Here is a 26,785-nt window from a genome sequence, read left to right on the forward strand (position 1 = left end):
GTCTTGATCGTCTTATCAAAACGTATGTTCCAACTACGTGATGCCTGCTTAAGTCCATAAATGGACCTCTGTAGCCTGCACACCTTAGACTCATCTGTAGATGTGAATTCTTCAGGTTGTATCATATACACCTCTTCATCCAGCTCTCCGTTTAGAAAAGCTGTCTTCACATCCATCTGCCAGATTTCATAGTCCAGATGGGCGGCTATCGCAAGCATAATCCGAATGGATTTGAGCATTACCATAAGAGAAAATGTCTCGTCATAGTCTATACCATAACGTTGACGATATCCCTTGGCAACCAGATGGGCTTTATTGGTTTCCACCTTTCTGTCTGTGCCTCTCTTCCTCTTGAAGACCCACTTACACCCTATGGGTTTTACTCCTTCGGGTGGGTCAACCAATGTCCATATATCGTTGACCTTCATGGACTCCATTTCGGATTTCATGGCCTCCAGCCATTTCTCAGAGTCAGGTCTCTGCATTGCATCCATGTAGGTGATCGGATCCTCATCATTTTCATCAAGTTTGACAGGATGCCATCCCGGACCAAGAAACCATAGTATCTGTCCGGTTGACGTGGTACTCTACCAGATTGCCTTAAGGGTGCTTGAACAATGGACTCCGGATCTGATCTAACCAAATCCGGTTCAGGTTCAGCAATTTGTGTCGGTTTTTCCACTTGCCGAACTTCATCAAGTTCGATCTTAGAGGCAACAGTCCCTTCACCAAGGAACTCCTTTTTCAAAAAGATTGCCTTAAGGCTGACAAACACTTTTTGCTCATCAGCTAGGTAGAAGTAATACCCTTTGGTCTCTTTTGGGTATCCTATAAAATTACACTTGTCAGACCTAGGTCCAAGCTTGTCCATAATTAAACGTTTAACATAAGCCGGACACCCCCAAACCCTAAGGTGCGAGAGTACTGGCTTACGTCCTATCCATATCTCATATGGTATTTTGGTTACAAACTTACTCGAAACTCTATTTAGAAGGTAACAAGCCGATTTGAGCACATATCCCCAAAGGGAGATCGACAGACCAGCAAACCCCATCATGGATCGAACCATGTCCAACAAGGTCTGATTCCTCCTTTCAGATACACCATTATGTTGTGGTGTTCCAGGAGGAGTCCACTGAGAGAGAATCCCATTCTCCTCAAGATATGTCAGAAAATCATTGGAAAGGTATTCACCTCCTCGATCAGATCGAAGAGTTTTAATATACTTTTCAGTTTGTTTTTCTACCTCATTTCGGAATAGTTTGAACATTTCAAACGACTCTGATTTATGCTTCATTAAATAGACATACCCATACCTCGATAGGTCATCTGTGAAGGTTATGAAGTAGAAATATCCACCTTTTGCACTTGAGCTCATGGGTCTACATACATCAGAATGTACCAAACCCAAGAGTTCACTGGCTCGCTCACCTTTTTCAGTAAAAGGTGATTTGATCATTTTACCAAGAAGATAGGACTCATAGGTTGGAAGTGATTCACAATCACCTACTTCAAGAATTCCTTCTTGAGCCAACCTGTTTATCCTGTTCTTATTGATATGACCTAGCCTACAGTGCCAAAGGTAGACTTCTGACACATTATCTATTCTAGAGCGTTTACCAGAGATTTGAACCACATTAACAAGTTGTGATAGAAAGTAAATTCCATTATTAAGTTGTCTAGCAAACATTGTAACACCATTCAAAATGATATTGCAAACATTTCTTTTTATTAAAAATTGATAACCGTTCATGGCCAAAAGACCTACAGAAATAATATTTAATAAAAAGCTTGGACAATAGTGACATTCACTCAGAATTATATTTCGAGAATTGATTACAAGGTTCATGATTCCTAATGCTAGAACTGAAACTTTGCTTCCATCTCCAACGTTCAGGAATCTATCACCTTCATCAAATCTCCTACCGACTTGCAGACCCTGCATCGAATTGCAAATATGATATGGACTTCTGGTATCCAATACCCAGGCAGTAGTATCACAAATGAAAAAGTTGCAAGGTGTTATCATATAAGTATCTTGCTTCTTCTTCGACCTGTTCGGGTCCAGAGAGGCAATGTATAGAGGATAGTTCCTCTTCCAGTGCCCCTGCTTCTTGCAAAAGAAGCACTCCGCCTGGTTCTGGTCGGGCTTGCATTCTTGGTCTGACCCAGTGCAGACGTTCCAGCATGCAGCTGCACCTTCTTATTCTTCTTCTTCTTGTTCTTCTTCTTCCCTTTCTTAAAGGGTCGATGATCAGAAGAAGACTCTCCCACAACATTCACTGACTCCTTATGGAGCTGGTGATCCTTCTCAAAGTTCTGCAGCAACCCCAATAAGCCGTGGTAGTTCACTGCAGGCTTTGTGATCTAAAAATGAGTAAGGAAGGGGAGAAAGGACTTGGGCAATGAATTAAGGATCACATCCTTACTGAGCTACTTGTGTAGGGGAAAGCCCAGTTTACTTAGGCACTCAATCATTTTGATCATGTACAGTACATGATCAGTGACTGAGGCTCCATCCCTCATCCGAGCATTGAAAATGGCACAACTAGTTTTGTGCCTTTCAACATCGTCAGGCATGCCAAAGGAGTCGTTCAACATTTGAAGCATCCCCTGTGGCTGGGCGTTCTCGAACCTACGGCTGAACTCATCATTTATTGCCGCCAGCATAATACACCGAACGGTGGTGCGATCGTTAAACCACTTCTGATAAGTGTCTCAGACCGTCCCTCTAACGTTCGGGGCTGGCTCCTCAGGTGCCGGATCCATTACTACATAAAGGATCTGCTCATGCTCAAGGACGATTTTTAATTTTTGATACAAGCTATCGAAATTAGGTCCCATGAGCTTGTCATTATCTAATAATGATCGGAGGGACAGGGTAGTGGCCATAGCTGCATAAAAGAAAATCAGACCTCTATTAGTACATAAATTATAAATACTAGAGACTTGGACTTCAGTCTAAAGTTTCTCCCAGTATTTTTACGAACTGGTAGCCTCAACCTCCAATTTGAGGAATTACTTTAATTCCTTAGTGGGTACTAGAATCCACACAGACTACACACGAGCCCAATTTTGGTTGGTCAACCCATGTGCATCTATGGATAGGTTCATAACTAGTTGTTTCTCTAAACAACTTCTAGTAATTGATTTTGCCCCAGAACCTAATCAGTAGGCTTTGGCCTCCACTTTTGGTTAGGTCCAACCATTAACATGATTTGATTTGGTGAATCAGACCAATAAATGATCAGACCCGACATTGGCTGGCCAACCTGATCACCATCAAAAAGACTCAAACCAAATTATCATATTATGAATGATAATTCTATTAGTCAATAAGCACCAGGCCTTTGGGCCTCTAATGATTATTAAACTAATGGACTCATTATCACTCACTTAATGGGAGGCTATGACTTAGTTATCAATATAACTTAATCATTTTTAGGGACCTAATAATTTTTTTTTGAGAATTTTATTAAAGGATAGATGAGAAGAAAATATCCAGTCAATTTCAATCCTCCCACTGACTTCACCAAGTCAGATTAAAAAAGATTTAATTAAAGCTGGCATTAGGAGTACCTAAATCAGTCAAACTGATTTACCTAATGACATGGGTGAGCCTTAATCACCAAGTGATCTAATCAAAACCTAATTCACCAGGTTGGCCAGGTAAGTGAGATCAGTGGTGGGGATAAGCCATTAACTCGTCAGAGATCAAATCACTGCGAGTAGCTCCCGCTTATAAACCACTGGTCAAACTGCCAAACTTACCTTAGACACCAACCAGTTCATTAGTTTTAATTTGATCAACTTAGTAAATAGGATTCCATCGTGTAGCCATGAATTAAGTCCATCTTGGTCTAGTTAAAGACATGGACCCATTCAACTACAACTATTGGAGTTGAGTCTAGAGTATCCTTGACCTAATCTAATTCAACTTTTGATTAGATTTGATCAATTACTCTAATTTAGTCTATTTCTTTAATCTAACCTTAGGTCTAACCCAATTATGGACCTAATCCATCTAACCCATTGACCCATAAGTTTATGCAATTGTCTTAGGTCATAATTCATAATTCTAGACCTACTAGACAATATTTAATTCTTTTAATTAAGTATTTGGGCTGATGGGTCAGGGTTTGGTATTTCAAAAATAATTTTTAAATTTGAAAGGTTTTATTTTTTGTTCACCAAATATGTTGACTCATTTCACAAATAGATCAGCACATTTCATAAATAGCAATCCTATTGCTAATTACATAACAGAAAATAACTCAATCAAAATAAATCATGAATATTCCTTTAGATCTAATCTAACATATTCATGATAAATTTTACAATTGAACCTTTACAATTAATTCCTTTCGCTGCTTCATCTGCATGGGATATAATTGCAGCGGCACCCCTACCGCCATAGGAGACCCCATCGAATGGGAGGAGAGGGCCTTTAAACCCTACTTTTCTCCTATGACCGGACGGCCATGGCAACCAACCCAATTCGATTACTTGCTACTTGGATCAAGTATATCTAAATATACCAATTTCAAAATTTAAATTTCAAATTTTAAATTTCAAATTTTAAATTTTGAATTTCAAATTTCAAATAAATTTCAAATTTTAAATTTTAAATTTAAACTTTTAGATTACAACTTAATCTACGCATGCAAATATATATATCATATCTAAGAACCCGCTCTGATACCATTTGTGGGGAAATTCAGTGCAGGGGTAAAATGATAATTTTAAAACTTTTTCAAAATCATGATTTTACAGTGGAAAAATATTAATTAATCTAATTAATTAACATGAATTTACCCTATACTAGGATCTAAATACGATATATAGCATTCATGCATTTAAATTTAAAATTCGAATTTGAACAATAAACACTTTATTGTAATATGTTCAGAACACAATACCTTTGTGCAGGTAGTAGATCGCCGTAATTTGATCACTGTCAGGAGAGTCTGATCATCGTCATGCAGCCACACAGCGTGTCTATCATCTACGGATCATCCACACAAAGCTCCCGATCTGATAGACTCCTCACAAGTGCTAGCTCGTTGTAGAGCCCTTTTGACGGTCGATGCTGATCGAACTCCTTCGATCGATGTCTGTCGATTCTTTGGACACTCCAGATCATCAATAGATATACTTGAGAGGATATTGAAGATCTTCCTGAGATTTTGTGGGATCACGATACTCATAGCTCACTTTCTCACTTCCCGAACCCCAGGCAAAAACTCTAGGGAACTCACTGAAAACCTTGCACCCACTATTCTTTCTTTTTTTTTTTTCTCTTGGAAGGATATGGACTTCTTTCTCATGCACAAGACTTCTCACATCCCAAAATTTTTCTCCAAAAATCTTCTTCTTACATGCCCCACTCTTCTCCTCTTTTTATAACAACATCAAACATCTTATCCAAAAGAAAGGATAAAGATGAGTAATTGCACATTTGAATTCAAATCAAATTTTAAATTCAAATGGATACCAACTCATCCCTTATCCACTAAAGGTGTGAGGCATGGATTAAATTGTGCATGGAGTGATTTCATGAGAAATCTTTTCTCATGTAATAAATGGGGCATAAAAAAAGGGATAAGGCACAAAGATTGATTGCCCATTCAAATTCAAACTTTATTTTGAATTTGAATGGCCAACCAATCATCCTTATCCATTCATATGGCACATTAAAGTGGGGTGTGGAGAGGGCTTGGCGTGAGAAAAAAATTCATGAGAAGTTCCTTCTCATGAATTCAAATGGGTGCAATGGAAGTGAGGTGGCGCATAGAGATTGGGTCAAGGTGGTTTAATTATTTAAACCAACCTAATTGAACCAAATAAGTTAGGTCCAATTAGACTAATTTAAATCCAACTTAATTAAGCTTAATTAGGCTCAGTAAAATTCTAATCAAATCAAAAATTGACTAAGCCCAACCCCTGATCAAATCAGGGACCAAACCATCTTGACGATTAAGTCAACTCTTAACCTAATCGGGTCAAATCCAACTGAATCCAATTCAATTGGACTTGATCCAAAAATAATTACTCAATCAAATTGAGTTAATTAGTGATCAAATTATTAATTAAACCTCTCATAAATATTGAATCCAAATTCGATGGGCAATCGGGCATCAGAATTTATCGATATGTAACCTTGATCGAAAAGTCCCAACCAGTAGGACTCTTGACCCCGGTACCCATAATGTGTGATACTTATGATCAGAGAATCCTGATTCTCGATCATCGAGTCTCAAACATGTAGGATTCTACATCAGCCATTAGATCAGATAGGAACCTCTAATGTGTGTGACCCCACAGGTTCGAACCTAAGCTGGTAGCACAGGAACCAATTCCTGTACTAATCGAAGTGACCATCTAGCAATGGTACCCGACATCTGGATATGTCAAAGAGTCACAATCGTAACACTCAGAACCTACATGAATATGGTTACTGTATAATTCATCCTTTTGACCTCTGTGTTTAGGATGACTCAAGGTTAAACTGTCAACCCTGATCAGATCATCCGAATCGTGCTCAAATCAAACAATCCTATGACTCCTCACAAGGACTACCCTGACCAAGGTTTTGTTAAATTGAAACACGACTGTACACAGCTCCTAAACTGGAGTGGTCAATCCCATCTTGACACACGCACCGACAGGTCAAGTACTTGACTACACCCAGCAGCCTTCCGTCACTGAATTAAAAATTCAGGTAGTCCAGTGCCTAAGTGCAGTGAGTTGCTTGCAAGTCACCATGGTGGTCTCAGGTCGGAGGGATATTTATACCTATATTCCATCGAAATAAATCTTGACAGCAGAAATAGCTCCAGAGTCGGTCACGTTCAGTGCAGATGTACCCTTACATCTCACCTGTATACCATACCAGTGTCTCCACACTCATTGGTTAAGAGGACAACCAACCTATATGGCACACAACGACTTATGCTTGATAAACATTGTCATCCTTGGTAACAACGTATCATTTGATCGCGAACAAATTTAAGGACTAAACGACAAATCCTCCTTTGTCGAGTCTAAATAGTCCCAAGGACTTCACCACAACATAGGAGTTCATTAGAAGATGAAATATTTTGTGATGAAAAATGTCAAAATAATTTTTATTAATTCATAATTCATGTACAAATACAAAAATGAGCACAACCGTCAACAGGCTGACGATTGGCTTTGGAATACTATTCCCAACAGACATCCTCCTGATTGAGAATGATATTTTCATGTTGACCTCAGTCAAAATATGGTTGTCTAAGGAGTTCTCTATGAAAGATCTAGAAGAGGCATCCTTTATACTGGGTATTAAGGTCTATAGAGATAGACCAAATAGGATGCTGGGACTTTCATAGAAGATATACATAGAGGAGGTGGTAAAAAGGTTTACATTGAAAAATTCCAAAAGAAGTTTAGTACCTTTTAGACATTGCATTCATCTCTCCAAGAAGATGTGCCCTAGCACACCTGAGGAGATTGAACGCATGAGCAAGATTCCTTATGCTTCGGCAATAGGAAGCCTTATGTATGTCATGCTATGTACACGACCTGATATAGCCCATGCTGTGAGTGTCACAAGTAGATATCAGTCGAATCCAGACGAAGAGCACTGGACTTTTGTGAAATGTATCCTTAAGTACTTGAAAAGGACTAAGGATATGTTTCTAGTCTTTGAGAATGAAGAATTTCAGATTCAGAGATTTACAGACTCAGACTTTATGTCTGATATAGATAATCAAAAGTCAACATCTGAAAGTCTGTTCATTTGTAATGGTGGTGCAGTTAGCTTGAAGAGTTTCAAGCAGACAGTGATTGCTGATTCCACCATGGAGGCAAAGTATATTGCTGCATCGAAAGCTGCGAAGGAGGCATTCTGATACAAGAAGTTTGCCACAGAGCTTGGAGTGATGTCATCGGATGCCATCCCTCTTTACTTCGATAATAATGGTACTATAGCCTAACTAAGGAGCCAAGGTCTCACCAGAAGTCCAAGCATATCGAGCAGCGATTCCATCTGATCCGTGATTACCTCAAAAAAGGTTATGTCAAGGTTAAGAGAGTCGACTCCACAGACAATGTGGCAGACCCACTGACAAATCCATTAGGCCAGTAGAAGATCAAAGCCCACCTTGAGAAGATGGGACTTAGATATGTAGCAAATTGGCATTAGGTCAAGTGGGAGTTTGTTAGATGTGTGCCCTAGATGCTAGATTGGCTGACACATTCCTATACAAATGTAAAGGCAAATTTATAATTTTGACTATAAATGAATAAAAGGGTTATTCTACTATCACATTGTGTACATTATGTCTGTGATACATCTTTTGAGTTAGTAGGAATGTTAATTCATATTTTCAAGAGTTGAAAATTTAAGGCATGAATTTACATAACTAACTAATAAACAGCTCCTGACCATAGGATCATCCAAGGATGGTGATCGATCTGGAAGGTTGGTGTACGATCACTTTCTTAGGGTAGATGTGTCTTGAGTCTACGATGTGGAGACACTAGAGTGAGAGTACAGGTATTCGTTGAGAACGAGAGTACTGAGCGTGACCACCTCGAGCAGTCATAAAAAAGTCTACCTTCTCGTCGATGACTAGTTCGATGCTGCAGCTGTGTGTCTAGTTCTTTGACCTGAGGTACATCGATAGTTCACCTTGAGTGTGTTATACTTTGACTACACCATAACTCAGTCTCCTAGCCATTCAAAACCCTGAGGTATATGTTGGCTGTAGCATATTCATTGTAGGAACCAGATCACACCAAGAAGGGATCTATCAACCTTGATAGATGAGAGGAGTAGTCCTATGATGATCGAAAGATCGAGTCCTTAAGCCTATGGCCATAGCAAAGTGAAATAATGGAAAAGAGTTTTTCATTAAGGTTTCACATCGGATTCGGATCAATCAATTGATTCATATGACTGATGTTGGGTTTGGCGAGTTCACCTTAACCCTAATTCAGTCGGGACTCATGATAGAGGTACTCAATCACACAGGTAGCTGCACTGAGAGATTCATCTTCATTTCTGATGGATTGCCACCATATACTACTAGGTGTCACTGATAGATTTTGGGAGCAATTAGAATGATCTTGATGATTGATCATTCTAATTGTCTGAATCAGAAGAGTTCTGGTCCATTGAAAGGAGTTTCGATGATGTCGATGATGAGATCATGACATGTCTCATTACCATATAGAAATGAACCTAACTAGGTCACACAAATAAGAGTTAGGGTCTGGATGTTATCAATTGAGCTAGTCCATTCAATTGATTTGGATTAGATTCAATTAGATTCAAGGAAATCGTGCTAGCACACGATTGAGCCTAACTTTCTCCTCGTGTAATCTTTTCTGTCTCGACTGAGCCAAATATGATTTGACTCACCCAAAGAACCTTGAGAAGGTTTCTCTTAGTCTAACTAGAGCTAGTCTAGCTCAGAAAAGTCTTGTCTTAATTCATTAGATGAATTTAAGACAATACCTGCTAATTCCTATCACCTGCCATTTTTGTTTTAGGACATCGGTCAAATGTTGACCCATGGACCTTGGACTGAAGGCCACTTGGCAAGAGGTCATTGGAGAGTTTTTATGGAGTATCCACCTGCTAATTTTACCCTCAAAGTGGGAGCCATAATCAGATATGACGTGCTCCCCAAGTAGATAAGGATAGAGTCCCATGAGATGAGGACTCTATGCCTTGATCGACTTAAACTGTTGGGCACCAATCTCACTGTGTTTATCCAGTGTTGGTGCCAACAATAGGAGGGCTTGGTAGGATTTTTATCTGATATGATCAGATGACATCATTTCACTAATTAGAATTTTTTCAAAATTAATTAAAATTTTTTGATTGATCAAATGATGTGGCACTACATGGCGCAGCAGGGTCTATTTAAAACCTTGTCTGCACCTAGGGTTTAGAGAATCTGCTCAATACCCAGCAAAAACATGAAACCCCTCCACTTCTCCATGCCCTCTCTGCTCCTCTCCCTCCCCTCTTCACGTCCAAGAGGTTGGGCATCCATTTGGTGCTTGTCCAAGGTGTGGTGGCTCTCTGATTAGAAGGCTGCAGAGATTTGTTGAGAAGCTACTGCTCCAGCTTCAGAAGATCTTTTGAAGATCTTCTAGATCAAATCCAGATCTGATTTTTGGAGTAAAGATTCATATGGAGAAGATGATCCAGATCTTGCTCGAGTGGATACCAGTAGAGGCCAGGCGACTGTGTGGCTACTTTAGAACCTCGGGCATTGCTGCGATCATCTACAGGGTAATCTAGTTACCCTAGAGGTATTTCTCTATTCCTCATATTTTCAAATTTAATTTTAGATTTAATATTAGATAATAAGAATCAAATCTAATAGATCTTAGATCTGAAATAAAGTAGGATAATTTTTTTTTAAAATATTTTATCCCAGATCTCATTAGATCTGGAAGATCCTACAAGGAAAAATGCAGTTTTTCCTTCACCTCCCACTGACTTTCTTGTAACTACATGATTCTTTCTTATTTTTGATGAAATCAAACAATAATTCCAACTTTGAGATTTTAACTTAAATCCATAAATAAATTTTTGCAGTGTGATCTGTATCACTGGAAGTAAAATCTATAGGCCACTGTAGATACATACCTTTCAAAGATATCGATTCAGTAGGGCTATCTGCACATCCATTTCTTAAGGTCGATGTGCAACATCACCTCATTGTAGATTTCAGGATGATCCCTATGTTCCCAATTTCCCTCGAGAAATATTTGCTCTGAATCTTTTGTAAGAATATCAAGTACCTTTCTAAAGGATAGGAGATCCTATTAGATCAACGAGGTGGAGGAGACACTATATACTGGCTCATCTTAAATAGGTTATAGAGGTCCTGTGACTCATTGTTCTTTAGAGTTTTCTCTTTGAGTTTGTCCTCTCACTGTTTTCAAGAAGATAGTATGATTCCTCACAATCACATTGTGAACCACTGGGAAGAAAAAGTGATATCCCAAACACTTTTGGGATTCCCCATAAACAAGCTTTCATAGACCTATCCTCTAACCATTCCATCATATCATATCTCATATAGTATGGTGAAACCAACTTTAGAGAAAATCTAACTTAAATTTCAAAAATTAAATCTTATTCTTAAAGAAATAATAGTTAAATTAGTGATGTTCATGATGGACCGGACCATATCTTATACAATGCCATTGCTCCTCAAACATACCCCATTGTGCTGAGGTGTACAAGGAGAATTTCATTTGGAACTATGCCATTCTCTTTAGATAATTGATAAATTTCTTATTTGGTTTTGCATCCTCGATCTAATCGAAGTACCTTTAGGATTTTTTTGATTTACTTTTCTACTTCTCATCTGAATTCCTTGAACCTTTCAAAATCTTCAGATTTGTATCTCACATACATATACCTATACCATGACAGCTCATTGGTAAAGGTGATGAAGTAGTGATAACCTCCTAGTTTAGCTTATCAAATGGGCCATGCACATCATATGTGTACTAGGATAAGTATCTCAATGGTCCTATCCTTTTGACCTACAAAGAATAGCTTGATAATTAATACTCAACGAGATGATTCACAGACTAGATATGACTTAACAGTCAATAAGCCTAAAGGTCTATTTGCTTCGATCGATAAATCATTTCTTCTCATATATGATCTAGCCAAAAGAACCATTTGTATACTTCAGGTTATTTGGTTCTGAATCATTCAGACCCAATAACATTCACTATTTGCTCAAATAAGTTTACAAGTGCATCACTATTCAAATGATAAAGAACTAAATTCAAATGATAATCATCAAGGTTAGGTGTCCATGGCCACAGTGCAACTTTTGCGCTATTGTTGACTCAAAAGAGTCACTTCACCTTCCCTCAATCCTCTTCCTTCTTTTGATCCTATACTAAAGTACGTAATATGCACTAGAGTCTAATGAAAAAGAAAAAAATCATAAGATCAATTTTGAGCAATTCGACATACCTTCCAAAAGTGTGTCAATATTCTTTAGATTCTCCAGGTATGTACCTTTGAACTTTTCAAGGTCCTTAGTTACTAGCATATTGACCAATTCAATTAAGGTGCTATAATATTTATTCATATAATAGTTTCATAAACTATCCATATGAATCAGAGATTGCAGGATCAAATCCAGTAGCAATTTCTTATGTATGATCATGTCGAGCTTTTCAAGTTCTTCAATATCCTTGATCATCGATCATAGACAAACTGCCCATCACGATCTCATACACTATGTGACTTTGATCATCTCATAATTATTGTAGATGAATTAGCATGTCATTGGCAGTCTACATGTCCTTATACATATATTGGATTTCATCAATTATGCAGTCCAATTTATAGCACCTAACCTAATTGTCAATGTCCAACCATTTGTCAAGTATAGCTCGTTGACTATGGATGGGATAAACTGATGATATCGGGTTAACCTGGTCAAAAATATGACTTAATTCTCCAAGCATGTTGCAGCGACTTGCTCTCTAAGTCCTGTGGCCTCACCTAACAGTTATTGGTATATTTCTTAGTTAAATCCGATCCATTATTCACTAGCGAGTGCAAAGCCATCATTGGATCTCTCACCTAACAGTTATTGGGCCCAACCCCATCTTTACCTTAAGACATCTAATACCAATAGAGTGGTTGCGCCTTCTCGATGCAACCGAACTACTATAACCAATCGAGAACAATCAACATCAGAAAAGGCACCTGCATCTCTACAATGGTGGAAGACCAATAGACTTACTATTTAGTGAGGAGATTTAGGTTCAGGCCTCTTCTAATTAGTTATATACATTTGATGTGATGACTAATTTGATTTGGATCAGCACATTTCATATCTGACCAATCTAGTTGGCATGGGTGAACTCGGGTCAACAAATAACCTAATACAAAATATAATCTTCCAAAATGGTCAGATAAGTGAAAATGAGTGAGGGTCCCCCTGTTGCTTTCCTTAGACACCAACGAATTGACCAGGTCAGTCAACGGAACCAATTAAAGAATCACCATTTAAGACTTGTCTTAGACACCAAATTGATTGATTAAAATCAATTAGGTTAACCTATAGACCCGAGCTCGAACCATTGAGCCAAATTTGATCTTGACTTAATCAATTCACTTCACATGTGAATCAATTGACCAACTACAACTAAATTCAATTTTGAGCCCCTTTGACCTAATCCCAACCAACTCTTGATTAGGTTTGATCAACTGCTCAAAATCAGAAAAGAGTTCTAACCTCATCTAATCATTGACCCTAGTTGTAGTTTAGTTTTTAAACCGAATTTGTTCCACTTATACCGGAAGCCTATATTTTATGTATTGAAATTTAGATCTTAAATTCATAATTTTAGATCTTATAATTTCGAATCTTAATTCTCAATTAAGTGCATTATGTACATGGATTTAAGTTTAGATCTCGAAATAATTTTTGATCTAAATAATTTATATTGTATCTCATGCAATTTTGCTATCTACAAAATCGAGTCGACTCATTCTGATACACAAATTGATTTGTCACAGTGAGTCGGCACAACACTGAGACAAATAAAAACCTATAGACCTAACCTAAACATTGAGTCGGCTCATCAGCAAATGAGCCGACCTACCAGAGGCTTGGGTCGACTCCAATAAAAAATGAGTCAACTCACCAAGCACTCAAGTCGATCCAATTGAGAATCAAGTCGACTCCACAGGTATGCCAGTCACAGTTTCATGATTTAATGCAAACAGAACCTAAGATTTTGAATTTAGAATTTTACAGAAATTAAGTTTTAGATCGTGTGTCAAAACAATATATCATATATAATATTTAATGATAAAAAATATATAAAAATAAATACATAATTTGATTTAAATTTAAAATATATAATACATAAATTTTTATTCACTATTTATCTTTATAGAAAATATCACAGTCGACAGCCCTATACGTCATAAGAGAAAACCCATCGAATGGGCAAAAGAGGGACTTTAATCCCTTTATCTTCTTATGATCGGACGGCTATGGTGATTATCCCAATTCGATTACTAAACTACTAAAAGATTAATCTAACATATCACATATGTAATCAATTAAAAATCAAATCTAATTATCTTTCACATGTCAAATATATGAATAATAATTTTGAATCTATGCATGTATAGAAAAATTTCAGCAATCATACTAGATGCAAATTAAACTTTAATTAACATATTCAGATCTAAAACTAATTTTAGATCTGAATAATTCATGATTTTTTTAGATCTGAAATAATTTTAGATCCGAAACAATCCTGTAATCACATTACAATATGTAGAAAATTCAGATCTAACATTGATTGATGTTCTACATCGTTCTAGGATAACTATTCATCATAATAGGATTATGCCAAGGCAACCTTATTTCAGAATGATGTTGATCATCTAACTAACCCTCAGATCTAATTTTTACAAATCAAATTTTAGATTTGAGGGGTTTTCATATTCATATTAGAACTTATGCTCTGGTACCACTGTTAGAAATCACTATGGTTTCATACATGTAGTTTAAAAATTTTTCTAAACCTTATGCAGCGGAAGTAAATAAATTAAAATATTTTAATTTAAAAATATATATCAGATCTAATCTAAAAATCATGTGTAGGATCTTGATATGAACATGATACCATGATCTGAAATCTGCAAAGAAAAACAATCATCAGAAAATTAAATTTGGAGATCAGATCTCCATACCTTTGGATCCTACGGATGTCCAGGGTTCTAATCGTAGCCACACATGCATCCAGCCTCTGCTGATATCTACACAAAGATGCCTGATTGGAGCACTGAGATCATTGATGTACTAGCACCTTGTAGATCTCGCTCCTCAGCCTTGGATCTACATCTCTTCTTCTTGATCTCGAAGAAGAAGATCACCGTACGAACTCCTTCATATAGATCCATCGGGATCTGAACCAGATTACCCAGAAGAAAAGAAGAACCTTTCTTCTTCTCTTCTTCTCTCTCTTTTTCTCTCTTAGATCTGATCTCTATCAAATCTTGGCATTGGAGATGTAAGGAAGCAGGGAGAGAGTTGGGGTATTGAGATGTTTTTGTCCTAAAGAAGCCTTTCACTTCATCTCACGCAAAACCCCATGCCCAAAATTCTTTTTATCACACAAAACCAATAATCTCACCTCCCAACCACTTCTTCACACCCTAAAAGATCTTATCTCCTTTGATCTTAGCCATTCAAACCAAAATCAAGGATAAGATGGGCGTGGAGATGATGTTGTGCGGCAAGAACGAAATCCCATAAAAAAATTAGTGCATGCCAATTCCTTTCCAAATTTTTGTCACACAAAAAATTGCTTACATACCATATAAAATATGATTTGATCTTATTTTGATTCAAACTCAAATAGGAATAAAATCTGAAAGAAAGAGAATCCTAGATAAAAGTAATATCCCTTCATTTCCTTGGGGTATCCTACGAAATTGCACTTATCAGACTTAGGACTGAGCTTGTCAGTTTGTAATTGTTTAACATAAGCTGGACACCCCCAGATCCTAAAATAAGAGAGGTTCGGCCTACGTCCTGACCATATCTCATATGGTGTCTTACTAACTGACTTGCTCAAAATATTATTGAGCATAAGACAGACTGTTTCAAGTACATATCCTCAAAAGAAGATCGACAGAGTTGTAAACCCCATCATGGACCAAACCATATCCAACAAGGTTCGATTCCTCCTTTCTGAGATGCCATTATGCTGTGGTCTCCCTAGAGGGGTCCATTGGGAAAGAATCCCATTCTCTCCTAGATATGTCAGAAATTCACTGGAAAGGTATTCACCTCCTCGATCAGACCGAAGAATTTTAATATTTTTTTCAGTTTGTTTCTCTACTTCATTATAGAATCATTTGAATATTTCAAATGATTCGAACTTGTATTTCATCAAGTAGACATATCCGTACCTAGATAGGTCGTCTGTGAATGTGATGAAGTAGTTATACCCTCCTCTGACATATGTGCTCATAGATCTACATATATCAGCATGTATCAGACCCAGTACATCACTGGCTCATTCACCTATTTTAGTAAAAGGTGACTTGATCATCTTTCCAAACAAATAAGACTCACAAGTAGGTAATGATTCATAATCGTGTTTATCAAGAATTTCTTCTTGAGCCAACCTGTTCATCCTGTTCTTATTGATATGACCTAGCCTACAATGCCAAAGGTAGGCATCTGTGACATCATCAATTCTAAGGCATTTATTTGAAATGTACATTATATTAGGCCTAGATACAATATAGATACCATTGTTCAATTATCCATGTAAAATTGTAATATCATTCAAAATGATATCACAAATTTTTTTTATTGATATTTCATAATATGAATTGGCCAAAAGGCCTACAGAAATAATATTTAAAAGAAAACTAGGACAGTAATGACACTCATTAAAAATAATATACTAAGACTCGAATACAAGCTTGATGATTTCTAAAGCTAGAACTAGAACTGATCTTCTATCTCCAACATTTAGGAATCTCTCACCTTCTCTAAATCTCCTAGTGACTTGAAGACCCTGCAACGAATTGCAAATATGAATAGGGCTTCCAGTATCCAATACCTAGGTCATTGCATCTATAAAAGAGAAGTTACAAAGTGTTATCACATAAGTATCTTATCCAGCAACTGATTGCTTCTTCTTCTTTGGCCTGTTTGGGTCAAGAAAAATGATATACTGAGGATAATTCCTCTTTCAGTGACCCTGCTTCTTACAAAAGAAGCCATCTGCTTAACTTTGATCAGCCTTGAACTTGGATTTCTAGGACTGACTCTCAACACCAGGCACCTTCTTATTCTTTTTCTTTTTTCCTGTCTTAAAAGGATGACAACTACCTGAAGAAGATCCTCTCACTAGATTCACTGTCTCCTTATGGAGCTGATGATCTTTCTCAAAAGTCTGTAGTAACCCCAACAGATCATGATAGTTGACTATAGGCTTCGTCATTCTGAAATGACTGAAGAACGACAGGTAGGACTTGGGAAGAGAGTTCAGGATCATATCTTTCCCCAGCTGTTCATGCAAAGAGAAGTTGAGTTTGCTCAATTTTTTAATCTGCTCGATGATGTACAATACATGATCAGTAACAGATGCACCCTCCCTCATCCGGTCATTGAAAAAGATGCAACTAGTCTTGTGCCACTCAACATCGTTAGGAGTACCAAAAGAATCCCTCAACACTTGAAGCATTTTCTCTAGCTGAGCTTCTTCAAACTTTCGACTAAACTCATCATTCATGGAGGCCCGCATGATGCAACGAACCATGGTACGATCATTGAGCCACTTCAAATAAGTGTCTCAGATCGCTCCTCGGGCATTAGGAGCAGGCTCCTCAGGTGCCGAATGCATTATCACATAAAGGATCCGCTCATACTCTAGGACAATCTTTAATTTTTGATATTAATTATCAAAATTTGATCCGATAAGCTTCTCACTGTCCAACAGTGATCGGAGTGATAAGTTTGAGGCCATATTTGTACATACAAGGAAGAACACTAAATCTAATTAGTATATGAATTTATTAATCCTAAAGACTTGAACTTTATTCTAAAGGTCCTCCCACTATTTTATATAAATTGGTAGCCTCTACCTCCAATTCGAAGAATTACCTTAATTCTTTAGCAGGTACTAGAATCCACACAGACTACATATAGGCCGAAGATAGCTCGGTCAACCCATATGCACCTATAGGTAGGTTCTCAACCAATTGTTTCTCCAAACAACTTCTAAAATTTAATTTAGCCCCAGATTTTATTTTAGTAGGTGATGGGCCTCCACTAAAAGTTTTGATTAGATCAAACCATTAACATGAACCTACTTAGTGATTCTACCTAATGAGTGATCAGGCCCGAGGAGGACTCGGTCAACCCAACCATCATCAGATAGTTCATCAGAGTCATCATATGATGAATGATAATTCCATCATTCAGAGAGAACATCAGATGGATGGCACCTGTAATGTTAATAAAAAATAATGGACCCATTATCACTCACCTTAATGGGGGGCTATGATCTAGTTATCACCATAACCAGCTCATTTTAAGGACCTAATAATTTAGAGAATTTAATTGATTTAGAGAAGAGAGAAGAGAACAAAAGATCAATCAGTAGACCATAATCCTTCCACTGACTTCATCAAGTCACTGAATCGGGTTAGATCATCTTGATTGAACTGGCACCTAGATCAGTCACACTGATCAACCTTAATGGCATGGGCTAACTCGAATTACTTAGCAATCTAATCAAAATCTAGTTCACCAAATTGGTCAGGTAAGTGAGATCGATAGGAGGATCTGCTAAGCTTACCTTAGACACCATTGAAATGGCCAGATAAGCCGCTCTCAATTAAAAACCACTGGTCAAAATGCCAAACTTACCTTAGACACCAATTAGTTAACTAGTTTCGATTTGACCAACCTAATGGTTCGGGTTCAACCACTGAGCTACAATCAAGATCCATTTAGTCTAATCAAAGACATAGACTTGACCATCTACAACTATTGTACTAGAAAAACTCTAATTAATCTAATTCAACATTTGGTTAGACTTAATCAATTTCTCTACATCATCAATCAATTTTTTGATTCTAATCTTAGGTCTAACACAATTAAAGAGAAGGACCGGATTTGAGCTAACCCATGCCCCATATTTTATGCAATGTCATTCGATCTAAATCACAATTCTAGATCTAATCAACTTGATACTTAATTCTCAATTAAGTTTTGCATCAACATGGTTAAGGTTTCGAAAATAATTTTTCATGTAAACTTTTTACATCAAGTTATAAAATCTTTTAGATCAAATTTAAATTTTTCATAATTTTAGATCAAAATAATTTTGACTAAATAAGATTAGATGTAACTAACTATCTTCGCAACTTGCATCACATACAACAACACCTAGGGTTCAAGATCTAGGATTTTGCAAGAAAGTAAGTTTTCTCTTTTCACTTTCTTCTTTATGGGACCTCACAATTGTTGGAAAATGTGTCCCAAAAAGCCAATCGTCAAGCTGTTGACAGTTGAGCAACCAAGTATTGTAATTGATTTGTTAATAAATAAAATATATTTGGCATCTTCATCATAAGCTTTCATCTTCTAATGAACTCCGTTGTTATGATGAAGTCCTTAGGACTATTTAAGTTCGATAAAGAGAGGATTTATTGATTAGTCCTTAAAACTGTTCACGACCAAATGATAGGCTGTTAATAAGGACGACAGCTTCTATCAAGCATAGGTTGCTGTAGGCCATATGGGTTGGTTGTCCTCTTAACCAAGGAGTGTGGAGACACTGGTATGGCATACAGGTGAGATGTAAGGGTACATCGTCATTGAACGTGACCAACTCCAGAGCATTCTGCTGTCGAGAATGTCTCTGATGGGATATAGGTATAAATGTCCCTTAGACTTGAGATCGCCTCATTGACTTGCAAGCAACTCACTGTGCTTTGGTACTAGACTAACTGAATTTCTAATTCAGGGATGGAAGGTTTCTGGGCATAGTCAAGTACTTGCGAAGTCAGAGTGTGATCGAGATGGGATTGACCACTCCAAGAGTTGGAGAAAAATGAGTCGCTGTATTTCAATTTAGCAAAACCTTGGCCAGGGTAATCCATCAGATGGATTTGATATTTTGAAATACAATGTGGACAACCTGATCAGAGTTGACAGTTGAGCTCTGGGGTGTCCTATGATCATTTTGGTCAAGGGGATGAATTATATGAAAACTATATCCGCATGGGTTCTAAGGATGTTGTTCTACACATTCGACCTATCCGGACGTCGGGTACCATTGCTAGATGGTCACTTCGATTGGTATAGAAATTTGTTTCTATGCTACCGGCTTAGGTTCGGACCTATGAGGTCACACACATTAGAGTTCATGATCCGATCGGATGGTTGATCAATGATTAAGAATCATTATAGGGTTAAATAATCAATACGATTGACATTTAACCCAGTGCAAGTGTTGCAGGAGGATCGATTAGCAATTTGATTGCTAATTGGCTTAATTTGATTAAGCCAATGGGCTGAGATTAAGTCTAATTAAATATGATTTAATTAGATTTGGTTTGGGCTTGATTGGATCAAGTCTAATTGGTTTATTGGATAAGCCATGTGCAAGGAAAAATTAGTCCTAGTTCAACTAGGACTTGGGTCAATCTAATTTCTAATTTGATTAGAAAATTAAATCAGATTTAAATCTAATTTAATCTGATTAAATTAGGTTCTTAATTAGGTTAAGACCTATTTTAATTGGATTGATCTAATTTTGATTTGATTTGGTTTGGGAAACCAAATTAAAACAAGTTATGAGACAGAATCCTAGTAGGACTAGGATTCCACCTTGCGCCACATAAACCTTCTCCACGCCCTCTCTCTTATTCAACGCCAATCTCCACTTATTTTGTGTGACAAAAGCCCTCTCCCAGATCTCTCCCACGTTCACAAAAGGTCTCCTCTCTTCTTTCTTACATGGAAGGTGATTTGGATCAAATCTAAAAGGAATAAGTTTGGATTTCGAATTCTATGAGATAGAGTTTTAGAAATCCAAAACTCTTTCAATTTTGCACCGAATTTATCCAAATTTTTTTTGAAATTTTAGTGGATTTTAGGGTTTATATTGTACACCCTTTTCTGGTGATCCATGCACAAAAATATGGAGGAGGTGCTCAAGAGTTGGGCGTCCCTTAACTTGCCATGTTTGGATAAGCCTTGACTAGGTGTTTGACCTAGACAAGGACTCTATCATATCTCTCTATATAAGATGAGTTTCTTTGTAAAATTTTAAGGGGAGATAGTTTTTTGAGAGGGCTTTCTGCCATCCAAAAATTAGAGAGAAATACCTTTGGGTCGTGGAGATATAAAAGATGCAAGTTTGGGTGTCTAGAGAGAAAAACGTGAAGAAGAAGAGGGTCTTCTTCTAGGGTTTTTATTTTCATATCTTTCCTCCTTCCATCTTGAGTTTCCTGAGAGCATCTCAGATCTGAAACTCCTCCTTCTACTTTCCATCTTTGGAAGAGTCCAAATCAAGAAGAAGGAGGCACCTGATCAACCATCAAAGAAGGATCAGCGCAGTACTAGCATACTGTGCTGATTTCCTGAAGCAGGACTTCTGATCGAGATTCGTGGGCTCGTGTGGACGACTCCTAGAGGCCAGACACATGTGCGGCTTGCAACATCATCCTTAAGCCCGGATCAGCGAGGTTAGAGCATCTAACTTGCAAGGTAATAGATCTGATCTATTATTTAATACATACATTAGATGTAGCTAGTATAGAAACATGTTGATATGATCAACATGTAGTTCATACTATATTTATATATATATTAATTTTTGATTTAATGCTATGTAATAATCATGTAATAGGATCTTAGATCTAGGGATTTTTTGATCTTAGAAAATAAATTTTGATTTATTTTAGTCTTCTGCTGTATGATCTTGAAAAAGTTTCAAGATCTAACCCTGAAACCCTAGATCTGGTTCCTTCAATTGGTATCAGAGCCTAGGTTCTTTATTACATGATTATTTATACATGCTTAGATTATTTTTTAAATTAGATCTAATTTATAATCTGATTATTAAATCTAAAATTAAAATTTTAGATCAATCACAAACTGCAAGGTTGTCCTGCTGTAAGGTTTACCCCTTACAGTGCAAAGGTTGTCCTATTTTGTGTAGATATATCTTTAATCATAAATTTGTTAGATATGATCTAGATTAAATTTATGATTTATTAGATTTAAAAGATATTTAAATCTGAAATAAAATCTCTTTGTTAATAATTTTTATGCAAAGAAATTATTTAAAGTTGAAATTGTTTCAATTACATGAACCTGTTTAGATTAGATCTAAAGTAGTTTCATGTTTATTTCACTTGCATCTTGATTATGAATCAAACATGCAATATGATTGGTAGAATCATATTGTAAAATTGTTTTACAAATATGAAAATAATTTTTTGAAAAGCCGAACCCAACCCTCAGCCCAAAACTTAATTAAGAATTAAGAAGTTGTTTGATTAGGTTCTAGGATTGTGAATTGAAGAACCTAAGACACAAATCATAACACATTGGGTTAATGGGTTAGTGGTAATTAGGTCCATTAATTGGGTTAGACCTATGGTTAGATTAAAGATGGACTTAATTAGAGAATTGACTAAATCTAATCAATTGTTGTCTTAGATTAGGTCAAGGATTCTCTAGATCAATTACAATAGTTGTAGTTGGTCAAGTCCATGTCTTTAACGAGAACCAAATGGACTTGATTCTTGGCTAAGCGGTCTAGCATGAACTGTTAGGTTGATCTAATCGAAACTAATTAAACCAGTTGGTGTCTAAGGTAAACCAGACTGGTGGTTTTTAATTGGGAGCCCGCTTACCTGGCCATTCATGATGGTGTCTAAGGCAAGCTTTGGCAGACCCTCCCACTGATCGAACTTACCTGGCCTCTTGGTGAAATTATGTTTTGATCGGATCACTTGACTATTCGAGCTGACCCATGTCAGCTAGGTAAATCAGTGTGACTGATTTAGGTGCTCCTAGACCAGCCCTTTTAATGGTCTCCCTTAAGCTGACTTGGTGAAGTCAATGGGAGGATCATGATAAGCTGGTTCATCTGACCTCATCCTCTATATTATTTAATCCTCTAAAATTATTAGGTCCTTAAAATGATAAAGTTATGGAGATAACTGAGTCATAGCCTCCCATTAAGGTGTTTGATAATGAGTCCATGAACACAATAATCATTGCAGACCCAAAGGCCTGGTGCTTGTTGACTAATGGAATTATCACTCATCATATGACGACTTGGAAGTGCCTCTCTAATGGTGGTTAGGTGAGCCAACCAAAGTTGGGCTTAATCATTCGTTGGTTAGATACACCAAGTATGATCATGTTAATGGTTGGACCTAACCGGATCCTTACAGTGGAGGCCAAAGCCTACTAATTAGGTTTCTGGGGCAAAATTAAAATTACTAGAAATTGTTTAGAGAAACAATTGGTTATGAACCTACCCTTAGATGTACATGGGTTGGCCAACCAAAGTTGGGCTTGTGTGCAGTCTAAGTGGATTCTAGTACCCACTAAGGAATTAGGGTAATTCCTCGAATTGGAGGTAGAGGCTACCAATTCGAATAAAATAGTGGGAGAAACCTTTTGATTAAAGTCCAAATCTTTAGGTTTAATGAATCAATTACTAATTAGGTTATGGTTCTCCTTTGTGCAAATATGGCCACTTCCCTATCGCTCCGATCATTGTTGGACAATGATAAGTTGGTGGGACCCAACTTCGATAGCTGGTACCGAAAGTTGAAGATAGTCCTGGAGCATGAACGGATCCTATATGTGATAATGGATCCTGCACCTGAGGAGCCAGCTGTCAATGCACGTGGAACAGTCAGAGACACTTACCAGAAGTGGCTCAGTGACCGGACCACGGTGCGCTGTATCATGCTTGCTGCTATCATGAGCGACGAGTTCAGTCACAGATTCGAGACGGCTCAGCCAAAGGACATGCTTCAAGTGTTGGAGGATACCTTTGGCACACCCGATGACGTGGAGAGGCACAAGACTAGTTGTGCCATCTTCAACGCCAAAATGCGGGATGGTGCCTCTGTCACTGATCATGTATTGTACATGATCGAGCTGATGGAACGATTGAGCAAGCTCGGCTTTCCCTTGCATGAGCAGCTTGGGAAAGATGCAATACTGAACTCGCTGCCCAAGTCTTGTCTCCCATTCCTCACTCATTATAGAATGACAAAGCCTCAAGTAAACTACCATGGGTTAATGGGGATGCTTCAGAACTTTGAGAAGGATCACCCACTCCTCAAGGAGTCGGTGAACTCAGTGGGAGGTTCATCTTCTGGTTCTCGACCCTTTGAGAAAGGAAAGAAGAACAAGAAGAAGAAAGTCAAGAAGGTGCAAGTTCAGGCTGGGACATCTGTGCAGAGCCAGACCAAAAAGATTAAGCCTGATAAGAGTCTATTCTACTGGCAAGCACCCTAGATTAGATAGTGTGTCAAATATCTACTTATGGCATTGGAGGCTAGGTCATATAAATAAGAACAGAATAAACAGGTTGACTCAAGAGGGAATCCTCAAAGTCAGTGATTGTGAATCACTTCCAACCTGTGAGTTCTGTCTTCTTGGTAAAATGACCAAGTCACCTTTTACTGGAAAAGGTGAGAGAGCTACTGAGCTCTTGGGCCTAGTACATACTGATGTATGCGGACCCATGAGCACCAGTGCTAGAGGTGGATATTTCTACTTCATAACTTTCACGGATGACCTATCCCGATATGGATATCTCTATCTGATGAAACATAAGTCGGATTCATTTGAAATGTTCAAACGATTCCGAAGTGAAGTAGAAAAATAAACTGGGAAGAGTATTAAAACTCTTCGATCTGATCGAGGAGGAGAATACCTTTCTAGTGAATTTCTCACATATCTAGGAGAGAATCGGATTCTCTCCCAATGGACTCCTCCAGGAACACCACAGCATAATGGTGTGTCTGAAAGGAGGAATCGGACTCTGTTAGACATGGTCCGATCCATGATGGGTTTTGCTAGCTTGCCGATATCCTTCTGGGGATATGCACTCGAATCGGCTTGTTATCTATTAAATAGGGTTCCAAGTAAGTCTGTAATTAAGACTCCATATGAGATATGGACGGGACGTAAGCCAGCACTTTCACACCTTAGGGTCTGGGGGTGCCCGGCCTATGTCAAACGATTAGTCACAGACAAACTTGGACCTAGATCTGACAAATGCTCATTCATAGGGTACCCCAAAGAGATAAAAGGATATTTTTTCTACCATGCTGATGTTCAAAAGGTGTTCGTCAGCCTTAAGGCAATCTTTTTAGAAAAGGAGTTCCTTGGTGAAGGAACCGTTGCCTCTAAGGTTGAACTTGATGAAGTTCAACAGGTAGAAGGACCGACACCAATAGCTGAACCTGAGTCGGATATGATTAGATCAGATCCGGAGCCCAATATACCTGCACCATTAAGGTAATTCGATAGAGTACCGCATTAGCCGGACAGATACTATGGTTTCTTGGTCCGGGACGGTGATCCCATCGAACTTGATGAGAATAATGAGGATCCGATCACCTATATGGATGCTATGCAGAGACCTGATTCCGAGAAATGGCTTGAAGCCATGAAATCCGAAATGGAGTCCATGAAGGTCAATGATGTATGGACATTGGTTGACCCACCTGAAGGGGTTAAACCCATTGGGTGTAAATGGGTCTTCAAAAGGAAGAGGGGCGCAGACGGAAAGGTGGAGACCTATAAAGCCCGTCTGGTTGCCAAGGGGTATCGTCAACGTTATGGTATTGACTATGACGAGATATTTTCCCCTGTGGCAATGCTCAAATCTATTCGGATAATGCTTGCAATAGCTGTCCATCTGGATTATGAGATCTGGCAGATGGATGTAAAGACAGCTTTCCTGAATGGAGAGCTGACCGAAGAGGTGTATATGATACAACCTGAAAGGTTTACATCCACAGATGAGTCCAAGGTGTGCAAGCTTCAGAGATCCATTTATGGACTGAAGCAAGCTTCTCGGAGTTGGAACATGCGTTTTGATAAGGTGATCAAAACGTATGGCTTCATTAAGAATGGAGAAGAGCCCTGCATCTATAAATGGGCAAATGGTCCAGTTGTGGTATTCCTTGTCTTGTACGTGGATGACATTCTCTTAATCGGGAATGACATCCCCACACTACAAGGAATAAAAGTTTGGTTGTCATCACAGTTCTCCATGAAGGACTTGGGTGAAGCATCCTACATCCTAGGGATGAAGATCTATAGGGATAGATCTAAAAGGATGCTTGGGTTATCCCAGTCCATGTACATAGATACTGTGCTGAAGAGGTTCAGCATGGAGAATTCCAAGAAGGGCTATCTACCGATAGGCCAAGGAATTTCTCTCTCTAAGAAGGATTGTCCGACAACTCCTGAAGAGAGAGAGCGTATGAGTAGAGTCCCATATGCTTCAGCCGTGGGATCTATCATGTACGCCATGACATGTACAAGACCAGATGTGGCATACTCACTAGGAGTAGTGAGTAGATACCAATCTGATCCTGGAGAAAACCACTGGAAAGTGGTTAAAGCCATCCTTAAGTATTTGAGAAATACTAAGGACCAATGGTTGGTTTATGGTGAGTCAGATCTGAAACTTGTGGGGTTCACAGACTCCAGCTTTCAATCTAACCATGATGACAGCAGGAGCGTGTCGGGTTATATCTTTACTCTGAATGGTGGAGCCATCTGCTGGAAGAGTTTCAAGCAGCATACTGTGGCAGACTCTGTTTGTGAAGCGGAGTACATCACAGCATCGGATGCCGTGAAGGAAGCTGTGGCTGAGGAAATTCATCAATGAGCTCGGAGTAGCATCCTCCTTCGATGGTCCAGTCCTGCTCTACTGCGACAGCACTGGTACCATAGCTCAGGTGAAGGAACCCAAAGCACATCAGCGGACGAAGCACATCTTGCACCTCTTCCACCTGGTCTGAGAGATCGTGGATCGAGGTGACGTCGACCTTCAGAAGATCGACTGAAAGGAGAACCTAGCCGACCCCTTCACTAAAGCCCTGGCAATAAAGGAGTTCGACAACCACAAGTCGAAGATGGGTATTAGATACTGTGCCGAGTGGCTTTAGGACAAGTGGGAGTTGTTGGGAAATGTGTCC

The sequence above is a fragment of the Elaeis guineensis genome, chromosome 1 (genome assembly GCF_000442705.2).
Source record: "Elaeis guineensis isolate ETL-2024a chromosome 1, EG11, whole genome shotgun sequence".
NCBI lineage: Eukaryota > Viridiplantae > Streptophyta > Magnoliopsida > Arecales > Arecaceae > Elaeis > Elaeis guineensis.